The sequence below is a fragment of the Microcaecilia unicolor genome, chromosome 3, assembly GCF_901765095.1.
Source record: "Microcaecilia unicolor chromosome 3, aMicUni1.1, whole genome shotgun sequence".
Lineage (NCBI taxonomy): Eukaryota > Metazoa > Chordata > Amphibia > Gymnophiona > Siphonopidae > Microcaecilia > Microcaecilia unicolor.
The window spans coordinates 99,733,652-99,759,166 of NC_044033.1; positions in this window are offsets into that span (position 1 = coordinate 99,733,652).

Sequence of the window (25,515 nt, forward strand, 5' to 3'; positions counted from 1 at the left end):
TCGACTTACTGCAGCAATATCATTGAAGCATTTCATTTCCCTCTTGCCTGCAGCATTGGCATTACATACAAATTGTTCTCTGCTGAAATTAGGAGATTTTACACACCTGATGCTGCACAATTCATTCTGTAGGACAGAAAACTCAACAAACCATAGGGTAATCTTTTGAAAACTAGAACCCGTAAACATATCTATTGATCATTCACCATACCTTAATAATCATATAAATGGTTTGTAGGATAGGAAAGGTCAGTGTCCAGTTTATCTGTAATATACATACAGGACTGGACGTTATCATGGGTTGTTAGTGTGAGAAGTTGAAAAAGACACTTAGGGGTCCTTTTGGCTTGAGGTAGTGTAGGCACGGGTTTTGGGCATGCACCAATCCATTTTTCAGCATGCCTGTTAAAAAGGCCTTTTTAAAAGTTTTGCCGAAAATGGACGTGCGGCAAAATCAAAATTGCTGCACATCCATTTTGGGTTTGCGACCTTACCGCCAGCCATTGACCTAGCGGTAAAGTCTCACACATTAACCAGGTGGTAATGACCTATGCATGTCAAATGCCACTTGGCGCACTTCCGATGCGCGCATGTGAAAAAATTAATTTTTCGGCCGTGTGTCAAAAACGAAATTACCACAAGAGCCACGCAATAGCCAGGTGGTAACTCCATTTTGGCATGGGTTGGGCACGTGTAGATGTTTACACGGCTTAGTAAAAGAGCCCCTTATGTTCTACTCATTTAGAAAGGCAACATAGGCGTTTCAAGACTTTATAAAATGAGCACCCGAATGCAGCCCCAACAATGTAAAATGCTAATGCAAACACCTGCTCCAAAGTAGGTATAAATTTATGTTTGTCCTTGATTATTGTATGCAATATACTTAAAAATCAAAAATCATGGAAACCCTACACATCCAAATAACAATTAAATCAAGTGACAATAGAAACTGTTCTTCAAACAGGAAACACTTTTTTTCAGAAACTTTTTTGTTAATTTAAAAAGGAGGGAAAAAAGCCTCAGCAGTCAAAAGTCTTTGCCATTGGCTGGGCATAACCCACTTGATTTTTCAAAAGCCAAGGCTCCTTCTGACTAGCACAAATCATAGACTAAAAAACCTCCAAAATATTTTCAATTCAATTTTCCTTATTTAATTCAATTTAATTTCTTCTGCTTGAAGAACAGTTTTTGTTGTCACTTCATTTAAATGTTATTTAGATGTGTAGGGTTTCCATGATTTTTGATTTTTAGTCTTACTTAGGGACCATTTTACTAAGCCACGTAGGCGTGAATGTGTGTCCTATGCACATCAATTTTGAACTACTGCCCAACTACCACGTGGCCCGGATGGTAATTTCATTTTGTACACGCGTCCACTAAGTGCGCTGGAAAATTAACCGAGCAGTAATCAGTATTGTACATACATAGACCATTACTGCCTGGTTAATGTGTGAGACCTTACCACTAGGTCAATGGGTTGCAGTACGGTCTCAGGCCCAAAATGGATGCATGCCAATTTTTATTTTGCCGCACGTCCATTTTCAGCCAAAAAAAAGTACTTTTTTGCAGGTGCGCTGAAAAATGGACCTGCACACGTCCAATACATACGTCTACACCAGCGCAGGCCATTTTTCCTTGCAACTTAGTAAAAGGACCCCTTAATTTTGTGGAACAGTTCATTGTTGCTTAGGCAATTTATACAATATACTTATACACTAAGAGCCCCCTTTACCAAGCTGTGGTAAAAGAGGCCCTACTGTAGCCTCGGTTATGGATTAGTCATGCACCAAAGCCCCCTTTTATCACATTTTCTAATGCCGGAGTTGGCATGCGGCAGAGGCTGTGACTACCATGGGTTTCTGCGGTAGGCCCAATTTGCCATGCGCCAATACAGTGGTAGCCCTACCAACCTTTAGTAAAGGGCCCCTAACTGATTAGTGCTGGAATGCCCCCCAGGCACATCCCCTCCCAAAGCAATTGAAAAATATTTTAGCACATGAATTATTATGTGCTAAATTGGCACTTAGCTTGTCCCATGGTATGTCATTTTAAGCTATGTTGGGTGTGCATCAGCATCCTAGAGCAGCTTAGTAAAAGGGCTCCATGCACATCCGGAAAGGTAAAGCCTTTTGTAAAATACCACTTGAATTGAATATGTGCTGACCTGGACTTCTTTTTTGTTGTTGTTTTAATCATTTTTTATGTAGCAGTTAACTAATGGAAAGAAGCAAAACAACATAGTAAATGAACATAAAAGCAAAATCTATTATCGTGATCTCAATGTTCTTTGTAAAATGGGCAGAAAAGTTGCAGAAATCATAACTAAAATAAAGCTGTGGACACTTATACACCTACTCAGTAAAATTCCAACAAGCCACTATTTACACTTGGAGATGGAATTCTATAACAGGGCATTTCCTCTTAATGCCACTTACACACACAAATGTATAGAAACGTGGCCCTTATGCATATAACTGGCAGCAAAGTGACTGAATGCTTTTCTGTACAGATATACATAAGTGCATAAATTCAAGGGAGTGTTCACATGGGCAGAGTATGAGAAGGGCATGGGTGGGGCTGCTTTCTATATACACAAATTACCAAAATGCAGTAGGGGTCCTTTTACATAAAAAAGCCCCTTCTTAAATTTTTGCCAAAAATGGACGTGCAGCAAAATCAAAATTGCTGCACGTCCACTTTGGGTTTGCGACCTTACCGCCAGCCATTGACCTAGCGGTAAAGTCTCATACGGTAACCGGGTGGTAATGACCTATGCACGTTAAATGTCAGGGACCTCCCAGAGACCTGCATACTGCTGCGATGGACCTGAATATGACATTTCAGGCTGGCAAAAAAAGTTTTTAAAGTTGATTTTTTTCAGGGTGGGAGAGGGTTAGTCTCCACTGGGGGAGTCAGGGGAGGTCATCCCCGATTCCCTCCGGTGGTCATCTGGTCAGTTTGCACACCTTTTTGAGGCTTGGTCGTGAAAAAAATGGACCAAGTAAAGTCAGCCAATTGCTCGTCAGGGACGCCCTTCTTTTTTCCATTATTGGCCGAGGATGCCCATCTCTTAAGCACACCCTCCTCCCGCCTTCAGTACACTGCCGACATGCCCCCGAGAACTTTGGTCGTCCCCACGACAGAAAGCAATTGAGGACGCCCAAAATCGGCTTTCTATTATGCCAATTTGGGCGACCCTGAGAGAAGGACGCCCATCTCTCGGTTTGTGTCGGAAGATGGGCGCCCTTTTCTTTCGAAAATGCCCCTGGATGTTATCTTCAAAGTAATAATACTGTACTGTTGATATGTTGATAAAAACAAACAAAAAATATGCAAGATGACAGGCCCTAGTTAAAAGAATTATTGCTTGCATCTCTCTGCGTGTCATTGCTTGTCCACAGGACTGCTCTGAACAGACTGCAGCACTTTATCAGATACCTTTTCAGCTTCACATATTGAGCAGATTTGAAGATTATGGTATTCTGGATGTCTGTATTATTCAATAGGTCTGTAAGTGTCATTTTCCAAATATGAAGCACCTTTGTTAGTTTCCTGGAGTGTTCTAGCTCTTACATTTCTATTTTAATGACTTTTCTAATCTTCTCTCTCTTTCTGTTATTTTGTTCTTATGTCAGTCATAATCAGAGCAGCGGTAGTGAACATGTTCCTGCTGAAGAGACTGCAAACTCATTGCTGTCATCTGGATTTCAGGCAATATTCTCTGTGCTTTCTTTATGTATCTTTTGCCAGTTCTAATTCAACATTTTTGCTTTTTCTTGAAATATGTTTTTATTCACACAGTTGATATCTATAAATATACACTGTGCAAATTTACAAGCAACTGCCAAACTAACAGGATCTTAAGGATAATTGTGTTTATATATAAGTCTTTGTGTAATGCAGAAGAATAATATTTGAAGATAACTTCACAATAAGGGGCCTGTTCAATACAACTCAGGCTAAATTATTTTAGCCATGCTAGTCACTAAGGGCCCTTTTACCAAACTGTGGTAAAATGTGGCCTAGCTCTAGTGCATGCTTACATGGGTCATTCCCATCTGTCAAGGCCATTTTTACTGTATAGGTAAAGGGCTATGGCACCTGAAAATTCTTGTGCAGAAAAAAACATGCCTAGGTGCAGTCTCTAAAGTATGTCTACATTTTATAGAATAGGCTTCAATTTCCATGCTGTATATATTTTTATTTGTTACATTTGTACCCCATGCTTTCCCACTCATAGCAGGTTCAATGTGGCTTACATATTATAAACAGGTACTTATTTGTACCTGGGGAAATGGAGGATTAAGTGACTTGCCAAGAGTCACAAGGAGCTGCCAGTGCATGCAGTTGGAATCAAACCCAGTTCCCCAGGACCAAAGTCCACCACACTAACCACTAGGCCACTCCTCCACACAGAATATGCTGAGTGCCAGTCCACACAACTAAATTTAGTCACAGTCAATTAGGCCAATTAAAACTTGATGTAAATCCTGATGCTTAAATTAGGCACAGGGAGGGTGTATTCTACAACAACACACATAGATTTTAGAAACACCCATGACCCACCCATTCCACACCCATAACCATGCCCACTTCTCAACTACGTTACAGAATATGATTAGACAGTAGTGCATGTAAATTCTAATTAACGCCATTTAGTGCTAATAATTGCTTGTTAGCATCCAATTATCAGTGCTGATTAGCTTGTTAACCAATTAAGTTATGTGCATTGTTAAAGAATACGTTTTGATTTCCACGCAGAAATCTCAGTGCTATATATATAGAATACTGGGAAAATGGCTGAATTTTGGCATTTTTCTATTAATGGCCATGCACTATTAGTGCATAAGCCCCTACTGCTACCCATTATATAGGCAGTAAGGGCTCACATGCTAACCACATGCTAATTGGTTAGCGAGCAGCAATATATAAGTACATAAGTGTTGCCATACTGGGACAATCCGAAGGACCCTCAAGTCCAGCATCCTGTTTCCAACAGTGGCCAATCCAGGTTACAAGCTATCCAAACCTTTTTTAAACCTCACTAAGCTAACTACTTTTACCACATTCTCTGGCAATGAATTCTAGAGTTTAATTACATGTTGAGTGAAGAAATATTTTCTCCGATTTGTTTTAAATTTGCTACTTTGTAGCTTCATTGCGTGGCCCCTTGTCCTAGTAATTTTGGAAAGAGTAAACAAGTGATTCATGTCTACCCATTTCACTCCACTCATTATTTTATAGACCTCTGACATACATCCCTTCAGCTGCCTTTTCTCCAAGCTGAAGAGCCCTAGCCACTTTAGCCTTTCCTCAAAGGGAAGTCATCCCACCCCTTTTATAATTTTTGTCACCCTTTTCTGTACCTGTTCTAATTCAACTACATCTTTTTTGAGATGCGTTGACCAGATTTGCACAAAGGCATTATAATGTCCTCATTTTTGTTTTCCTTTCCTTTCCTATTAATGAATAACATTCTTAGCCCCCACGACACACTGAGCAGAGGGTTTCAACATATCATCAATGATGACACCTAGATCCCTTTCCGGGTCAGTGACTCCTAATGTGGAACTTTGAATCATGCAACTATAGTTTGGGCTTCTCTTTCCCACATGCATCACTTTGTACTTGCTTACATTAAACGCCATCTGCCATTTGGATGCCCAGTCTCCCAGTCTCGTAAGGTCCTCTTGTAGTTTTTCACAATCCTTTTGCGATTTAAAAACTTTGAAAATAACTTTGTGTCAGCAGCAAATTTAATTACCTCACTAGTTACTCCCATCTCTAGATAATTTATAAATATGTTAAAAAGCAGTCATAGAACCCTGAGGAACCCTAATATCTACCGTTCTCCATTGAGATACTAACCATTTAACCCTACTCTGTTTTCTTTTATCCAGTTTTTAATCCACAATATAACACTACCACCTATCCCATGACTCTCCAAGTTCCTCTGGAGTCTTTCATGAGGTACTGTCCAATGCCTTTTGAAAATCCAGATACACAATATCAACTGGCTCAGCTTGACCTTTAGAACTAATACCTTGAGACTGTGGCTAGGTGTCACCAGTACCATTTCAAATCCAGTGCAGCAGAGGTTGAAAAACTAGGAACTGTTTCTGCCCCAAACCCCCTAGACCATCAGGGAGTGACTGAGGTAGAACCAGGGAAGTCCAGGAGGAGAGTGGGGGAAGGGGAACATTTCTTTATTTGTTGAGCTCCAATCCCTTTAATAAAGGTTCCTCAGGAAAATCAAGCTACACATTAGCAGCTCCATGCTCCCACAGAGCAGAATAATAACATTTGCAAGGTTGATCACAAATTGGGTTATTCATTTACTGCAGGAATCACTATGCAGTACCGAGTTACCACAGATAAACTACACTGCAGTTCAATGCCATATTTTACTGCAGCTGAGTAACCTACGGAAGATATGGTAGAGCTACTACACTCCAGAAGGTGTCAAAAGGGAGTAAAAAGTTCCAAGAGAGCAGGAAATTAACATGTCTAGTGTTTAGAACCTTCAGCCATATGTGTAAACAAGGATCTTTAAGGGGTGGTATCAAAGGACAGAAAGATATATAATCCATATTCTGTGACTCAAAAACACCAGCATCTGGCCATTCCCTGCCTCAGTTAACAACCTTGTAAAGTATGACGCACACGGGCTAAACCATACAGTCTGCTACTGCTTCAAAGCTTACAGCTATAAACTCTGTACTTAAAATAATTGGACAACTCCAAACAGAGGTTGAGATTCACACTGCTCTTTAGCCTGAAGCCTATTAGATGCCTACAGTGGTCTTTGGCTACAGTAACAGTGTTTTTTTGTAGGAAAAAAGATACTGGTACTCATTATGAGCGGAGCCACCACACATGGCTCCACCCTTATGATAGTCACACCCATGTTAGCCACACCCCTTATACCAACCATGGCGCATATAAACAGGCATCATTGAAAATATTATACCAGTACAGGAGAAAAAATAACTTGCATTTTTTCATCTATATACTGTAAATAAAAATGTAAATGTTCGTTTGTTCAAAATCTTAAATCTCAGAAAGTTCTTCACTGATTGGTTTCAAATTTGGACACAACGTTGCATTCGAATACGCGCATGTTTTTATATACCTACTATTATATAGATGTCACAGTTGTCGTAGTCGCGGAGCGGAAACAGTGCGACAAGTAATTGCAAATCAAACTGAGGAAGAACGGCCATCACTGAACGAGCGAAACAGACAAAGAATGGCTGAAATACGTGCCGAGGAAGCAGCAGAGCGACGTGCAGCCAGACTTGACGATGCACGGTTGCGAGCACGGCGATCAAGTTCTGCAGCTTCGAATCTGCTTCATTCTCAACAGAATCAACATGACAGGCTGAGAATGGCTTAAATCTCTGAAAGCTTTTCACCGATTGCTTTGAAATTACGCGCATGTTTTTATATACCTACTATTATATAGATGTCACAGCTGTCATACTCGTGGAGCGGAAGCAGTGCAACGAGTAATTGCAAATCAAACTGAGGAAGAACGGCCATCAGCGAATGAGCGAAACACACAAAGAATGGCTCAAATATGTGCCGAGGAAGCAGCAGAGCGACGTGCAGCCAGACTTGACAATGCACGGTTGCAAGCATGGCGATCGCGTTCTGCAGCTTCATATCTGCTTCGTTCTCAACAGAATCAACGCGACAGGCTGAGAGTGGCTTAAATCTCTGAGGGTTCTTCACCGATTGCTTTGAAATTTCGACACAACGTTGCATTCGAATACGCGCGTGTTTTATATACCTACAATTGCAAATCAAACTGAGGAAGAACGGGCATCAGCGAACGAGCAAAACAGACAAAGAATGGCTCAAATACGTGCCGAGGAAACAGCACAGCGAAAAACATCACTCGAGGTTCTTGATCGATCATTGCAAGATTTGCGTGGAAACATCAGACCATCTCACTTCCTGTCTCTTCCCTCCCCTCCATCCATGTCCAGCACTCTATCCCCTCCGTCCATTTCCAGAATTTCTCATCTCCCCTAAATCCATGTGCATCTCCTCTTCTGTCTTCCCTCCCCTCCATCCATGTACAGCATTTCTCCTCTCCCCCTCCCCTCATCCATGTTGATCTCTCTTCCTCTCTCTTTCCTCCTATCCATCCATGTCCAGCATTTCAACTCTCTCCCCTCCCCACCATCCATGTGCATCTCCTTCCTCTGTCTTCCCTCTCCTCCATCCAAGTCCAGCATTTCTTCTCTCTCCCTTCCCCTCCATCCATGTGCATCTCCTTCCTCTGTCTTTCCTTCCCTCCAACATTTCTCTTCCCTGCCCTCCACTCCATCCATATCCAGCATTTCTCCTCTCTCCCCTCCCCTCCCATCTCATCCATCTCCAGCTTTTCTCCTCTCCCCTCCCCTCCATCCATATGCATCTCCTTCCTGTCTTCCCTCTCCTCCATCAATGTTAAGCATTTCTCCTGCCCTCCCCTCCACCCATCCATGTCCAGCAACTCTCCTCTCTCCCCTGCCCTCCTATCCCATCCATGTCCAGGATTTTCCTCTGCCCTCCCCTCCCATCCACGTTCAGCAATTTTCCTTTGCCCCTATCCTTCCCTCCCATCCATGTCCAGCAATTCTCCTCTCTCCCCTGCCCTCCCCTTCATGTCCAGCGATCCTTCTTTGCCCCTATCCTTCCCTCCCATCCATGTTCACCGATTCTCTGTCCTCCCCTCCATGTCCAGTGATTCCCCCCTATCCTCCCCCTCCCTTCCATGTCCAGTAACTCGCCCCAGCCTCCACCTGCCCCTGAGATCGCTCCAACCCCATCCCCACCTGCCCGCCTTCAGCAAACAGGCAGGCACACCTCCTCGTCACTTCCCTGCCCTCTCAGCATCCCACCTTCCTCTGATGTAATTTCTTTTCTGTGAGGGCAGATGCTGAGAGAGCAGGAAAGTGACGAGGAGGCGAGCCTACCTGATTGCTGTTTTCATTGCCGCCGGTTCGCGCAGCGACTTTGGGTAAATAGAAGATTTGCAGGGGGCAGAACGTAAAGTCGGGGAGCTGAAGGCCGGCAGGTGAGCCGGCCCTCAGAAAAATGGTGCCGGTATGCCGTACCGGCGCATACCGGCACAAAAAAAGCACTGATTGTGCCTCATCCATTGCCTCCCCCTCTTTCTCTCTGTCATTCTCTTCCTTGCCTTTGTGTCTTTTCTGTCCTACTGGTATCCTGTGAGTGGTCATACTATTCTTCTTATGGTGCCTGTCCTAGTAAGGTGTGGATCAGTGTCAATTGTCAAATTCAGTACACAACGATGATTCTCTTTCAGTAGAACACATACCACATTAATTCTTCTGAAGGTTGTGATTAAGATAATAAATAGTGTCTACATTCATATCTCTAATATAACACGGAACTATTCTGAGCTTTGATAGATTTCTTTGCAGTTATCTATCGTCTGCCAGGCTTTAAGGGAGTAATTCTAACAAATTGGGCACTAACATTTACATGCCTATTACATGCAAAAATTATTAGAATAATGGAATTTTTACACATATATATGCTCATACATGCTTAAACACTAAAATTCCACCAAAGAGCTATTCTGTAATTATGCACGCAACTTGCACAAAAAGTGTTTGATAGGTGGGCATATGCATAGGCAGATTTATTTGCATATCTACAGAATTTAGGCACAAGCATTTATACCAGCTCTATGACTGGCATAAATACTCATATATAAGTGCCTACACATGTAAATATCCGATTATGCTAATCTAATATAATAAAACGCACCGTGAACGTTCTGAAGACAACGTTCTGAAGTCACTCAAACATTACTTGAAGGGTTCGTGGATTCGTGGTGTGAAGCCAGCCAGGCTGCCAGCCGACTCTGCCCCGCCCTCGCGTCAAACGTCATGACGTCGAGGGCGGAAAAAAAAAACAAACAAAGCGCAGCGTCAGGGAAGGAGGCGGCGCTCCCGACGTCTCTAGCCTTCCCTTCGCTGTGTTCCGCCTTCTTCTGACATCAAGGATGACGTCAGAAGAAGGCGGAACACAGCGAAGGGAAGGCTAGACATTGGGAGCGCCGCCTCCTTCCCTAACGCTGCGCTGCCGGAACCGCCGCCACGGAGGTAAATTAAAAAAAAAAAAAAGGATGTTGGGGGGAGAGAAGAGGGTGGGCAGTTGAACAATGGGAGCGGGAGGGCAGAGGAGAAACGACAGCAAGGATGCGAAGGGGGGGGAGAAGAGGGCGGGACAGGCTGGGACATGGGAGACAGAAGAGCATGGATGCGAGGGGGGATCATGGAAGGGAGAGAGGGGAATTGCTGGAAAAGGATGAATGGAGAGGGCAGGGGACAGAGAAGCATGGATGGGCATGGATTGGGAGGGCAGGGCTCAGGGAGAGAGGGGAATTGCTGGATAGGGATGAATGGAGGGGACAGATGGGCATGGATGGATATGGATTGCAGGACAGGCCTCAGGGAGAGAGGGGAATTGCTGGATAGGGATGAATGGAGGGGGCAGGTGACAGGAGCATGGATGGGCATGGATTGGGAGGGCAGGGCTCAGGGAGAGAGGGGAATTGCTGGATAGGGATGAATGGAGGGGACAGATGGGCATGGATGGATATGGATTGCAGGGCAGGGCAGGGCTCAGAGAGAGAGGGGAATTGCTGTATAGGGATGAATGGAGGGGGCAGGTGACAGAGGAGCATGGATGGGCATGGATTGGGAGGGCAGGGCTCAGGGAGAGAGGGGAATTGCTGGAAAAGGATGAATGGAGGGGGCAGGGGACAGATGGGCATGGATTGGGAGGGCAAGGCTCACACTCTCTCTCTCATATACAATGTCTTTCTGACTCTCACTCTCACACACTCTGTCTCACAATGTGTTACATTCACTCTCTATGTGCCACACAGTCACTCACACACTCGCTTAGTCTCATACACTCACTCTCACAGAGAACCTGTGTCTCACACACACTCTCTCTCTCGCACACACACACACACACACACACACACTCTCTCACACTGTGTCTCACATACACACTTGCACACACTCTCATTCTCACACACACACACTCTCACAAACACACTCACACCCAGACTCACTCTCTCTCTCACACACACACACACACTCACACTTTCACTCTGTCTCTCACACAGTCACTCTCACATACACTCTCCCAAACATACACACTCCAAGGAAAACCTTGCTAGCGCCCGTTTCATTTGTGTCAGAAACGGGCCTTTTTTACTAGTACTCTATAAAGGTAAGTATGTACCTACTTTCCTTTATAGAATATACTCCGATATGGCACACTGTTATACAATTGCCCCCTAAGAGCGGAAAAGTTGAAAACCTGATTGAGTGTGTTTCATGGGCTGGGTTAATAACTCCTGGTACAAGCGGATAAATATTGGGCTATAACACATAGGTGTTAATTAATTCAATATTACAGTAATAATGATTCTGTTTGTGATTGTTGAAATAAAGTTGCAACAGGGTGCAGAGAAATGCAATATTTGCATGTTGTAAATTTACTACAAGATAGCCACCAAATCAACATGCCCAGACATGTACATAGGTCTTGCACAAACACCAAAGTACATTTAGTAATAATAGGTTAGTTTCCCCGATCTCTCACTGAATAAAGCATATTCGTTTCAGTCTAAGCACATGTTTTAAAAATAGAAAGGTTCATTTTAAAACAGGTTGCTGAGACTGACAGGGAAGAAGGCACCTATTTATAGCCTGTTTATGTTAAGACACAAGGAACAGCTTTTTAGAAAGGTTGCCTAAGTCCAAATAGGCACATCCAAGTCTGTACATCCACAAAGAGCTATTTTACAAATTGGAACATACAAACTATGGACGTAGCAAACCCAGAACTTGGACAGCAACATGGATATGTTCTAAAATAACCACACACAATTGGCTAATTTTCACTGCAGAGTCTTACCATCAAATACTTTCTCACATTCACAGTCACAATCTAATAAATCTATTGGTCTCAGAAGTGTAATTTGCTGGTGTGTTGACTTTTACACTGCAAGATTTACAACACCCACCTCCTCATCGACCAATAGATGAAGTGCTATTTCAAAAGGATTTTTATATTAATTTTCCAGGTTCTGGCAAACTTATATCATAATCATTTTCTAAATTATTTGCATTGTTTATATAGCGCTATTATAATACTTATCTGGGAATAATTGTTAGAAATGATGTTGGGTCGGGGATCATTAATCCAACATGATTCATGTTTTGCAAATGCTGTCTCGAGGATGCGTCCCCTCAAAATTAATTGTCAGTTGCCTGCAGTATTACATTTCAGCCCAGTTCTAAAATAACCACAAAAACATCTATGTGGTGGAATGCTCATCTCAGCCATTTTAGTTCCATGAATATCCATCATTTCTGGAGCTAGGCCATTGTCCTATTTTTTGCGCTATTTTCATTTTTCATGAAGACAGCAACCCTGTGGGTATTATGGGGGGTGACCCACCCTCAATACACTCCAGTGAAGCACTGCTCAATCAGAGCACCTTTTTTGTGACCTGGACGTTCTGGGGAGCAGATCTAAATATAAAATCCATTTTTATGGACATAGACATTCTTTTCCCTTCTGAAATAGAGAATGGTTGCGATATGAATGTCATAGTGTCAGTCACTCCATAGTCCCGCCCAAAACATGCCCAGACCATGCCCCTTATGAACATTCTGCAGATTTGGATGGCCCTACCCAAACATTGTACAGTAGGCCTTTGGGTGTCCTTGCAGTATAGACATCTAAATACCACTCTAGGGACCCCTAAACACACAAATAAAGCTTCTAAAATAACCACCATAGGCACCTATGTGTCTGTATGAAATACCATCAAAACTCCTGCAGAGATTGAAGCTGCAGATAAGTACGGCTGCTCAGAAGTAGGTATGAAAGTTGATGAGTAAAATATGTACAAATACATGTATTTTATAAACTACACACAAATTGTAACTCCACCAACACTCTACCTAAAACTTATCTCAGAACATGCCAACACATGGTTTACATGCAAAAGATTTTTTGTAATTCTCTGTACTTTTACACATGGGGAATGTTTTAAAAACTATTTTACACACATATAGGAGGTAAACTTATAGCAGAGCAAGAAGGTGCCTATTTTAGCTTACTTTATAAAGACACTTAGGTGTCTATCAGGCTTATTTTCAAAAGTGATTGCCGGCCATTTCCCGACATAAATCGGGAGATGGCCGGCAATCTCAGAAAAGCGGCAAAATCGGTATAATCGAAAGCTGCTTTATTGAGAGCATCGCCACTTTTCCATCGCCTCGCCGGTGAAAGTTCAAAGGGGCATGTCGGCGGTGAAGCGAAGGCGGGACATGGGCGGGCATGGGCGTGGCTACCAGATGGCCAGCTTTCGCCGATAATGGAAAAATAAAAGCGGTGTTAAGCAGTATTTTGCCGGGTTTACTTGTTCCATTTATTTTCACGACCAAGCCTCAAAAAGGTGCCCCAACTCACCAGATGACCACTGGAGGGAATGGGGGATGACCTCCCCATACTCCCCCAGTGGTCACCAACCTCCTCCCATACTAAACAAATAAAACTAAAAACCTTTTTTGCCAGCCTGTATGCCAGCCTCAAATGCCGTACCCACCTCCATGACAACAGAATGTGTTGTATCCTCTGACAGCCTTTCCCTGGTTGTGATGTGGCTCTCGGGTGAGTGTGACACCTTTTCTGTTAGGTGTACTGCAGAGTCACATCAGCAATGCATTGTGGAAGGTGGAGGGTAGTGGGCTCTACTCCCATGGTGCTTTTCCACCTGCTAACTGGGTCAAAGTGTGCCCTGTTTTGTTTCCGGTAGTCCATGAGGTAGTGGCCATTTTTGTAAGCCAGTTTTAGATCCCTTTCATGTGTTACTCACGTTAGAGAACTTAGTTATTACCTTGAATGTGGCTGAAAGAGGGCATTATATACCATTCTGCCAGCTCTGACCTACTGCTAATCTCAATACCAGCGGGGCACAACCTTTGATCTGCAGTTAATTGTGAGTAAACGTGCTTATTCAAATAAAGGACTTTTTCAAAGAGATTAGTCTTCAGGTGTCAACTGGTGTGCCAAGGTTATACAGCAGCAACAAGTCCTAGAGGCCTGCGTGTATGCAGGTCCCTGGAGCACTTTTAGTGGGTACCGCAGTGCACTTAAGGCAGGCAGACCCAGGCCCATCCCCCCCACCTGTAACACTTGTGCTGGTAATGGGAGCCCTCCAAAACCCACTGTACCCACATGTAGTTGCCCCCTTCACCCCTAAGAGCTACGGTAGTGTTGTACATTTATGGGTTATGGGTTTGGGGGGGGGTTGGGGGGCTCAGCACCCAAATTAAGGGAGCTATGCGTGTGGGAGCTTTTTCTGAAGTCCACCACACTGACCCCTAGGGTGCCCAGTTGGTGTCCTGGCATGTGAGGGGGACCAGTGCACTACAAATGCTGGCTCCTCCCATGACTAAATGCCTTGGATTTCGCCGGGTTGGAGATGGCCGGCATTTTTTTCCATTATCGCTGAAAAACAAAACCGGCCATCTCAAACCCGGTGAACTGTAGCATTTCGCCAGGCTAAACCATATTATTGGGAAAAAAGATGGCCGGCCATCTTTTTCGATAATACGGTTCCGGCCAGCTGTAGCGCCGTCGCCAACATAGATTGCCGGCGATCTATTTCACCGGCGACGTTCGATTATGCCCCTCTATGGTGCTCATTTTTGAAGTATATGGACATCTCAAAGGGAATCCCCGCCAGCTACACTAATGTTGTTTGTTGCCACTAGATGCACCTGAAGTGAAACTGGGAGGGCCCCTGCCCACTCGTAGCTACGCCACTGCACTGGAGGATTAAGGTGATGATGTCTCCTAATCCCTCCTATAGAGTGCTGTCCAAAATAAGCACTTTTACAAAACATATATGTACCTAGGAGCAGCTGCAAATCCAGACATTAGTCTCATTGATCATGGGTGTGCATTCCCCTTCAGAAATGAGGACTACATGTGCATTTTTGGTTCCATCCTAGCCCTGCCCAAACCACACCTTCATGACGTATACACTTATTGCAGATCTATACATATAAATCCCGGCTTTTTAAAATTGGGCTTTGAAAGTACAGTCAATATTCACGTGTAGATGGCAAAAGTTCTCTGTAAAAATTACAAATAGGCCTTCTTAAATAAGGGCCATTCTGTATGTAGATGATGTGGATTATTATGAACACGTTAAATAAATAAATAAATAAATGTTTCATTCAGTTCGTAATGGTGAATGTTAATTGCCTTAAGAAACTACAGTTGTTACTAGCAATGGAGCATCACGCTACCTTTCAAGGCACTAAGGGCTAGATTTTATATATGGTGCTAAAAAAAATCAGCACTAAGAAAAGCACTATTCTGTAAGCCGTGCTTAAAGTTAGGCATGGTTTATAGAATAGCACTTTTGTCCAGGAATCATGCCTAACTTCAGGTGCAGCCATTGGCACCAACTGAAACGTGGTGCAAATATACCAGCCTACATTAAGTGTGTATCTCCGTTATTCTAAAATAATGTGTGTTAATTTTTAGGAACATCTCTGTTATGTCCATGATTGTCTTTTTCAGATTGCATGTAAATGCCAATTAAATCTAACTAGTGTCAATAATTGCTTGCTAAAAAAACAATTCTTGGCGCTGATTAGCTTATTATTCAATTAAATTACGCACACAAATTAGGCACGCACACAAATTTGCACATGCAATTTTTGGTGACTTTCATAGAATTAGGGGGTATAGGCTAAAGGGGTAAAGGGTCATAGATTTGATATACCACCTTTCTATAATACAACCAAAGAACTTTTTGTTACATTTATTATAGGCAGGTACCTCCTCTGTCCTTAGTGGGTTCACAATCCACTGCGGTAAAAGAGGCCCTGCACAAGTGGTAGCACATGTTTTTGCTGCGCACTGAGGTGCTTTTTACTGCAAAGGGAAAAAAAGGCCGAAAGAAAGAAATGGCCGTGTAGTAAGTTCATACTTGCCGTGTGGCCATTTTTTGGGGGGAGGAGGGCACTTACCACCACCCAATGAGGTAGCTGTAAGTACTCCTTTACTAACCTGGTGGCAACCAGGCAGCAATTAATATACAGAAATAAAAAGCCATAGTGCCGGAAATGGCACACACTGGGAGTGCAGTTACCATGGGCTGCTGCGATAGCCTAGCAGTAGTTAAGTACATAAGTATTGCCACACTGGGACAGACTAAAGGCCCATCAAGCCCAGCATCCTGTTTCCAACAGTGGCCAATCCAGGTCACAAATAGATCCTGGATTAGCGAGCAGCAAGCCTATTGCCATCCCCTAACCCTTTAGTAAAAGTGCCCCTAAGTTTTTGTACCTCTGACAACAGAAGGTTAAGTGACGGTAGTAGTCCTCTCTCAGGAAAGGAAAGGAAGAGGAACCAACTGAAACAATGACTTTACAGCATGAGTTTTAATTAGTCCTGAGTTGATACTTTTCCACAGGTTTGGCATTATCCTGTTTAGTTCTGGCATATCTGACCTGTGCTGTGTTTCCATGGAAGTTGAGATTTCAATTCATTTAGCTCCTTTGCACTCTTATAGACTTTCTGGCACTGATGACAGATCCTTTCTGTTTAGATAATTTTGCTCTGCCAAGATTTCCTTCCTGTCTCCTATTTCATTAAGAGGTGGCATTTCTATTACAAAATTGCATGCTGCGATTTCTTTTTTCCTTATCTTTATTGCTCACTGGCCAATTTATATGCAGTGTATTAAGATAGAAATAAAATAACTGAGAAAAAAAACAATAATAATTTACCAAGGATATCACTTACCAATAGAATGTGCATTGCCTATAGGACCTGCATAACCCTGACAGGCAGACACAACTGCTGTTATTTTTTAAATAGACTCAAATACAGTCTCTCCAAAAATATATCTTATTGACTTGGGGATTCTGATGAAGAGCAAATGAGATGGAGTAAACTGGCGTTTTCAAACAGAGGAAGTGTCTAATTACTATGCAGTTCTGCTGCAGTATGCAATTATACCTTTGCACTCAGAACTGTGATAACATAGTATACACATTATTAACTGTCGGGAAATAAAGGCCCAGACCACACATGATTATTCAGTGTGTATTGCTTACATTCATTTCAAGCTTTTCAGCTGTTGGGAAAGTTAAGGAGTGAAGCATTAAAGTATATTTGCACAATTCTGCATAAACATGTTTAGGGCTGTTATTCAGGATCCTGACTACAACATTATGATCAGCAACAAACTCCTAAATTTTTTTTGAAGATGATAATAGACCAGAAAAATTTGAACAAAATGAATATTATTACAGATGATTAATATCGAGATTGTTGTTTTCCCAGAGTTCCGGATATGACTCCTAAAGTTTTTTCCTCTGAAATGATTCCTCTTAGTATATTTATTCAAAAGGAGTGAAGCCTGTGAAACTGGGATTACCTTAATCAGTGGGAATTGGATTAGAGACTCAAGTGTTTGTATTGTTAAATAATTTCTGGTTTTAAAAGAGAAAAAATGAAATCAGTTGTATTATTTCCACTAATATTGGACAATAAGTATGTTTCCAACGAAATAAATTAACTATACACCGTTTTGGGTTTGAAGAAGCCAACCAGACGATCAACATGGAATAATGATTCAGATAATAAATAACTGGGGATAATCAGGTTTAATACCACGTTTTCTTTGTTTACTGTTGTTTAATTGATCTCCTTGTCTTGTTTCACTCTCCCTATTTTGTGGTCTAAGGAAGAGTTTATAATTACCTGATTGAAATAATTCTTGTATTATTTTGTCTGTATTTCTGGCAAGTTATTTTAGTGCTTGTAAAATTAAATTCTTATAAATAAATGTTTTTTAAAAACTCCTAAATTTTTCCATTTCATGAATCCATTGCTGTGGTGGCCCATGTTTTAGAATTTCTAAATATAGGAAGCTAAATTTAAGAACTCAGCCCTAGTCACTTTTCAAAGGGTCAGTTCTAGAGCTCAAATCCCAACATTAGGTTCCTGGGTAATTTGAAAATTGGCCTACGATTACACCACTGAAAAAGTACTTGTTTTTCCGCAACAAGCGATCCATGCTGTATGGGTGTTCTTGGATATGAATTGTAGCCTTAACTGAGAAGAACAATTTCAATTTCAGTATTTGATTCTCTAAGCAAGATCTGATTTTCTGCTTTGTTGAGCATCTTTTAGGTATCTTCGCAGCTGGAGGAATTGGTTTTCTAAAACAAACCACAATGTGATTATGATTTAGAAAAAAACATGAAGCTAATTTGCTTTCCAGCTTTCTGAACAAATTTGAGCTTCAGAGAATCCACAGTATGAAGGGGATACATGAACTGTGGATCATAATAAAAAGGAATATTGAAAAGGCAAAAAAACAAAAACATATAGCTAGCTAGCTAGCTAGCTAGCTAGCTAGCTAGCTAGCTAGCTAGATAGATAGATAGAGATTTTATATTTATATTTAAAGCAAATTAGCAAAGTGGAAAAAGACCAATAAGATTCTCTAAAGAGCAAAAATTCTAAACAAGCAAACATATACACACATAGGCAGAGGAAGGCAAGTAGAACTGTCAGATACCAAAAGGGAGGGATGGAATGAGGGAGAGTAGTTAGAAAAACTGCACAAAGCTATTGTACAGGAAAACAATCTTTACCATGCTATCTGCAACAGTGACAGTGCCCGATATGTTACCATGCAATAGTTATAATACACAGTACTTGCCCGTTCCCCATCCCGGAAAAATGACCTAATGTAGGATGCATTATAGCTTTCTGCATTATTTTTTTATTTGAAGTGTGCTACGCGTACAGTATGTGTTTATTTATTTTGTTGTTGTTTTGGAGGGGGCTTGTCTGAAGTGGAGAATGGGCATGGAGCACTATTCAGGTAGCACACTCACAAGATTCCATGCTGTTTAATCCCAAGGATAAGCAGTGGCTTTCCCCAGGTCTACCTTAATAATGATTTAAGGTAGACCTGGGTAAAGCCACTGCTTATCTTTGGGTGTGGTTTGGGTATGGCTCAGGCAGAACTACAATCTCAATGTGAATTCCTAATTTTGCAATGGAATATATATGTATGGAGAAAAATGTCCATGTCGTAATGTATACCTGCTGTAAGGCAAGTATAGGGGTGCCATTTTGAGAGCAGCAGTGGACTGGGCAGGAGTGACTGGGCTTCACTCCTGCCTGAAGAGGCCCCCTAGACCCCAGAAGACCCCCTTAGACCCCAGGAAATCCACACCCTGGACCAGAACACTATCAGGTGGGGTCTTTGAGAGGGGAGAGCCTCTTCTCAGTGGCTTGGAAACATCAGGCTGCTGTCTTGTGATTCAATGTTCCCAGATGGTAAAATAACCCCATCTAAAAGCTGGGGTTATTTTACTGTGGATCTGAGGCCCTAAAGTGACTTGCGGTATATCATGTTTTGCATCTAATTACTATTTGCATGGTAATTAGATGCAAAACATGCATTTGCATATTTTGCATCTCATTACTCCCTAATATGAGGTGACTTAAATAGTGCCATGCTATTTTTAGAACAGCAGCTTTAGGACCATTTAAGTTGTGTTAAAGGACAATTAATTTGACTTAAAGCCCTAACGCTGCTTGATGGATTCTCCCATTAATCTCATTCTGAAACTGCTGAGTGCTCTCTGTAGAATCTTGCTAGAACTTTTCAAAAGTATGTGCAATTCAACTTTACTCACTAAATTTGTTGTTTCCTGGGACGCTATTGAAGCATCCCGTATTTGAATGGCTTTCCAAAGAGTCTCCAGTGTTACCAGGGGGAGGGGAACAGGAAGGTTTCTTTCCCCAACGTTCTTCACTATATCTGCCATCTCCACAGGTTTCTTCCCATTGCCACTAGCAACTTGCATGGTGACTTCCACCTGTCTTGAGCTTGAGAGCCCCACACGCATCTCAGCAGGACACGGTGGCGGGCTGAATTCCAGAGGTGTCAACGTTGTGTCTTGTCCAAATGAGCCAGAGGCTCCTTCCTCCAGTGTCAAAGCCAGGCTTCTTCCAGTTACTCCTTGTGGATTCTGGACTGCATAACTGTTCATAGATTGCTAGGCCAGGGACGACGTCTGATCCAGCGAAGGTAAGTTTTTGATGATCCCTTTTCTCTTTTTATGCAGCATAATAGGAAAAAGAATATTTCCAGCTTGGGAATAGACCACTTGCATATTCAGATGTCAGGTCAGCATCTTGGCCACTCCCCCAGTAGCTCACCTAGGTTCAAGGTATGTGGCTACTGTACTTTGCAGTGAAACAGGCACACCAATATTTTGCCCAAACAGTATCATCAAATAAAGAGCTTGGAGGCAGAGCTGTGGATTGGTTTCTTTGGCCGCAACCAACCGAAAAGATGCTCTGCTGCCTCTACAGCTGACATTTAGCTTTCTATACCTGTTTATTATATCCAGGAACTGGATAAATTGGTTGAAACTCAAGTATCAGTCATGTTGTTTATTTTTAAAGAACATAGTACTGGTTTACTGTCTGAAAGACAAAGTAATTGCAGTCAACAGAAGCCCAAAAATGGTCAGGAAAGGCAAAGATATTTCTAAAATTTTCTTTGGGTGACACTCAATTTTGCTACATCTAAGGTGTACAGTTCAGGATATGCTATTGTCAAGTTATAAGCAAATACACAGACATGCAAAAATGTCACCTTATGTACACAGATATCATAATTAAGAAGTTGTTTAATATAAGAGATAGCATTTTATAATTAGCACACAGTTCACCACCCTTCCAGTAAAATATAAAGAAAGTGAGGGGCCCTTTTACTAAGCCGCGTTAAGTATCTATGTGCGCCCAACATGTGCCAAAATGGAGTTACCACCCGACTACCACATGGCTCTTGTGGTAATTTCATTTTTGGTGCGCGTCCGATACGCGCATCTGAAAAATATTTTTTATTTTCAGGCGTGCGTAACGGATGCGCACCAAGTGGGGTTTGACATGAGTAGGTCATTACCACCCGGATTCTTTACCGCTAGGTCAATGGCTGGCGGTAAGCTCTCAGACCCAAAATGGACGCGCGGCAAACCATTTTTCTGCGCACCTTAGTAAAAGAACCCCTGTATCTCTTATTTGCAAGAAAGATAATTATGGAAAAGAAAGCAAATGAAGGTATCTACTCCTCATTTGCATCATTAAAGATAAATCCACACACACATAGTAAAATGGGGGAAAATGTAGACCCTATACAGAATAGAAATCCTCATGCTTTGCTATCTAGCTCTTTGCTATCTAGCTCCTGGCAGTAAAAGTCACCCACCTGGGGAAGCATGCGATTTTCTTCCTCCAGCTGTCTTACTCTGGCCTCCAGCTGTCTAACATAGGACAAAGTGGAGTCTAAAATTAAAAAAAGAAAAAAAAATACTTCTATTATACAAGAGTTCCCTCGTTCACTCCCGCTCTGTAACCTACTATCTCTATAATAGGACAAGATTTTCTAAACTGATATGTTCTACTCTTTTCTGTCATAGTTAGTTGTCTACATAAAGTAGATATGTTCCTTCTCCGAATCATGGCCACCTGTAAAACTAACAGAATCCTGCTGCCAAACATGAATACAAAAGACTTAAGTCTTCTTACAATCGATCCACTTCTCAGTGGATTCAGGACCTGAAACTACTATTCCTTACTGGCAACATGTTATACAGAATGTGTAAAAAAAAAATGCAGTATGAAGCTTCTGCATTGACACTAACTGTAGCAAAATAGTTGGCAAAAGTGATTCACACTCAGCTGAGCTAGTATTTCAGTTCCTGTCCACACTGGGGATTTCGCCAGCCAAATCCAGCTGGTGCGAACCAAGCAACAAGTCTATGTGAATCATGAAGTCTATCTCTTCATCTTGATGATAAAATATTGTTCCTAGTGAAATAAATTGCCAGTGGTACTATTAAACCATTGTCATTCTTTTCTCTGTTGTAAAATTATAATTTAAAAAATAATAATCTGTAACATCCAGAAGTGGGCTGCTGCCATCTGGGACTAGCTTCTCTTGCAGAACGACCCAGGGCTATGCATTCCTTGAAAGCCTCTTTCTTTGGAATCACCCTATAGGGACGGGCTGTCATTTGCAATGACATGGGAAAAATCAACAATGTATCCCACATCATTGCATGTTGTTAAAACCCATAAATAAGCAGAAGTAACAAAAATGTCTGATTCTCATTTGCCGAAAATAGTGCACATTCTTTTGAAAGAGGGAAAACTATTTGGAAAAAAGGGCTCACTCTTTTCCTGACAGTGTGCCTTTGCGTATGCGTGAACCATTGTGTATGCTTAAGCACTGTGCATGCAAATGCTATCAAGAAACGAGTGTGCACTGTTCCAGAAAGTGTGCCCTTTTCACAAATAGTGTGACCTCTTTATATGGCACCCAAAAAATGCACACAGAAAGAATTTCTGCCTAAGCGTGTTCGATAAGCGATGCCTAGGTTTAGGCATGGTATACAGAATATGCTTAGTTGATATCTCAGCACCTAAAATTACACAGCTCCATTTACACCAACGAAAACGTGGCATAGATCCTGGTGCGTAAATTTAGGCACAGAAGGCCATATTCTATAACAATGTGTGTAAATTTCAGAACGCCCACAAAATGCCCATTTAACTACCTATAGCCACGCCCCTTTTTGCTTGTGCATGTTAGAAGTTAGACCCACTATGTTACAGAATATGCTTAGCGTGTTATGCACACAAATTCTAATTATTTCCAAATAGTGCTCATCAATGCTTGTTAAGTGCTGTTATCAATGCTAATTAGATAGTTAAGCCAATTAAGCTACAGGCATTATTATAGAATATGCCTGGATTTTGGCTTGGATCTCTAGGTGCACAATATGGAATCCGGGAGATAACGATTTTGCTCCCGAGATGAAAAACATGGACAATGAAAATGATTGAAACAAACAATCCCAGAAACAACATGGGAAACGACATGAAAACATGCACTCAACACATGGAAACAATCACAAAGAAAATACAAATACGCAATAAGACAGACCAAAAGAACATACTATAAAACTAAAATAGGGACAGATTACAAAGACACGAAGAAATTATACCAACTCGTGAACAAACTCCTAGACACCAACTTGGTCACTACATCGAATCTGCAGAAAAACTTGCTAAGTATTTCAATGAAAAAATTGCAAACCTACGCAACACGCTACCTCAGGACAACACTGACATCAAAATCTTACTTAATGAGTTGGACCCAACCTCTGGAGAACCCGGCTGACCGAACCTGGTTAAAATTCATCCTCCTTACCGTCGATGCAGTTGCACAGGCTATCAGCAGGTTCTCCAACACTCCCTGTAAACTAGATACCTGTCCCAACTACCTAATGAAATCTGCCCCTGACTGCTTCATAGCAGACCTCACATCCCATCTAAACTACATGCTTCAGCAAGGTCTCTTCCCTAAGGAAAATGGCAATATTCTACTCACTCCGATACCAAAAGACACCAAGAAAAAAACAAATGAAATCACTAACTACCGTCCAGTAGCATCCATTCCATTGTCAGTCAAACTGATGGAAAGAATGGAAGCCAAACAACTTACAGATTATATAAACAAATTCTCAATATTACAGGAATCACAGTCAGGTTTTCGTCCCCTCCACAGCACAGAAACAGTACTACTCACTCTCCTAGCCAAATTCAAGCAGGAAATAGCAACAGGCAAAAACATCCTCCTCCTCCTCCTCCTCCATTCGACATGTCTAGTACATTCAACATGGTAAACCATAATATATTAATAAGATTACTAGATAAGTTCAGGATTGGTGGAAACATACTTAGCTGGATAAAGGGTTTCCTAATGTTACGTTCTTCACCTGGTTCCAGGCCTGCGCGGCTGATTCGCCGGTGAGGTGCGGTCCGGCAGAGATAGCCGGTTATTTTGGATGTGGTTTCTCCAGGATGGGTCTGTTTCTGTTTCCTATTTCTGGCAGCCGTCATCTTGGTTGGATCAAGGACAGCAGCCATCTTGGCTAGCTCAGGAGGGGGCAGCCATCTTGTATACAAGAACAGGAAGGAAGCCCACATTTGGGCGTTGTGCTACTCTGCTGATGGGGGCAGCCATCTTGGATCAGCTGCACATGTTTGAGACTGATTCCTACCCTATTTAAAGCCCTGCCTCCAGTCCATTGTTGCTTCGGCCTCAATTGTATTTGAGGTCCATGCCGGTGCTCCTTATCTTCAGTTCCAGTGTTCCAGACCTCGGCTTGTTTCCCGGACCTCGCTTGTTTTGCTGCCTGCCTAGACTGTGGACTGTTTTTGACTACTCTTTGCCCTACGGATTTTCCTGGCTTTTGGACTGTGTCTGTTTGCCTGCCTGTCTGGTCAGTGGTCGTGCAACCCTGCCGGTTCCAGGAGTCCTGGTGGCCACCTGCAGCTGGGAGCTCAACTCCTGGTGAACGGTGGTCGCTTCCCAGGATCACCGCTATCACCGATCCTCTTCAACCTAATGATGACCCCACTAGCCAAGTCCTTATCCAGCCAAGGCCTTAACCATTTCATCTATGCAGACAATGTCACAATATTCATTCCTTACAAATCTAAACTGACAGAAATCACCAACGAAATCAAGATCAGCTTGAACATCATGGACTCTTGGGCAAATGCATTTCAATTAAATCTAAACAAAGAAAAAATACACTGTCTCATCCTCTTATCCCTACATAGCGCAGATAACCCCACAATTATCAACACCCAAGATTACACCCTCTCTATCTCAGACAGCCTGAAAATCCTCGGCATTACAATGGACCGCAACTTAACACTAGAGAGCCAAGTGACATCCACAATAAAGAAAATGTTCCACTCAATGTGGAAACTCAAACGCGTGAAGCAATTCTTCCCAAGGGGAACATTTCGTAACCTGATACAATCAATGGTACTAAGCCATGTTGTCACGTCTGTGGCCGTGACCCCTCTCAGACTCACCTTATTTCCTGTGGTCAGCTTCTGAGCTGGCTTCTGTCTGCTCTTTGTGAGTTAGTTCTGTCTCTGTCTCTGTGTGCTGGCTGTATTAGATTGTCGGTGTACTGTCACCCTTTCCAGATTTCAGCTCAGTCCAGTCCGGATCTTCCAGGCTACCCGACCCTTAGTTGCCTGGTGATTGTTGCACCTGAGTCTGAGCTACCTGCTGGGCTTATTAGCCATTTGGAACCTCTCTGCCTTTGCCTTTGCATTGCGTCTAAGGCCCTGGTATGTTGGTGCTGGTTGCACTTCTGCTAGTCCAGTGATTTGTCTGAGATTCTTGCTTTGATTCTTGCCTGTTTCTAGTTAGTCTGTGTTTGGTTTAGTTTGGGTTTTATTTGTTTTCCTAGCCTTGTTTCTTGTTTGTATCTCAGTGTTTAGTTTCTGTTTGTGTGCTGGCTTTGTGGCTGCTTGCAGCTT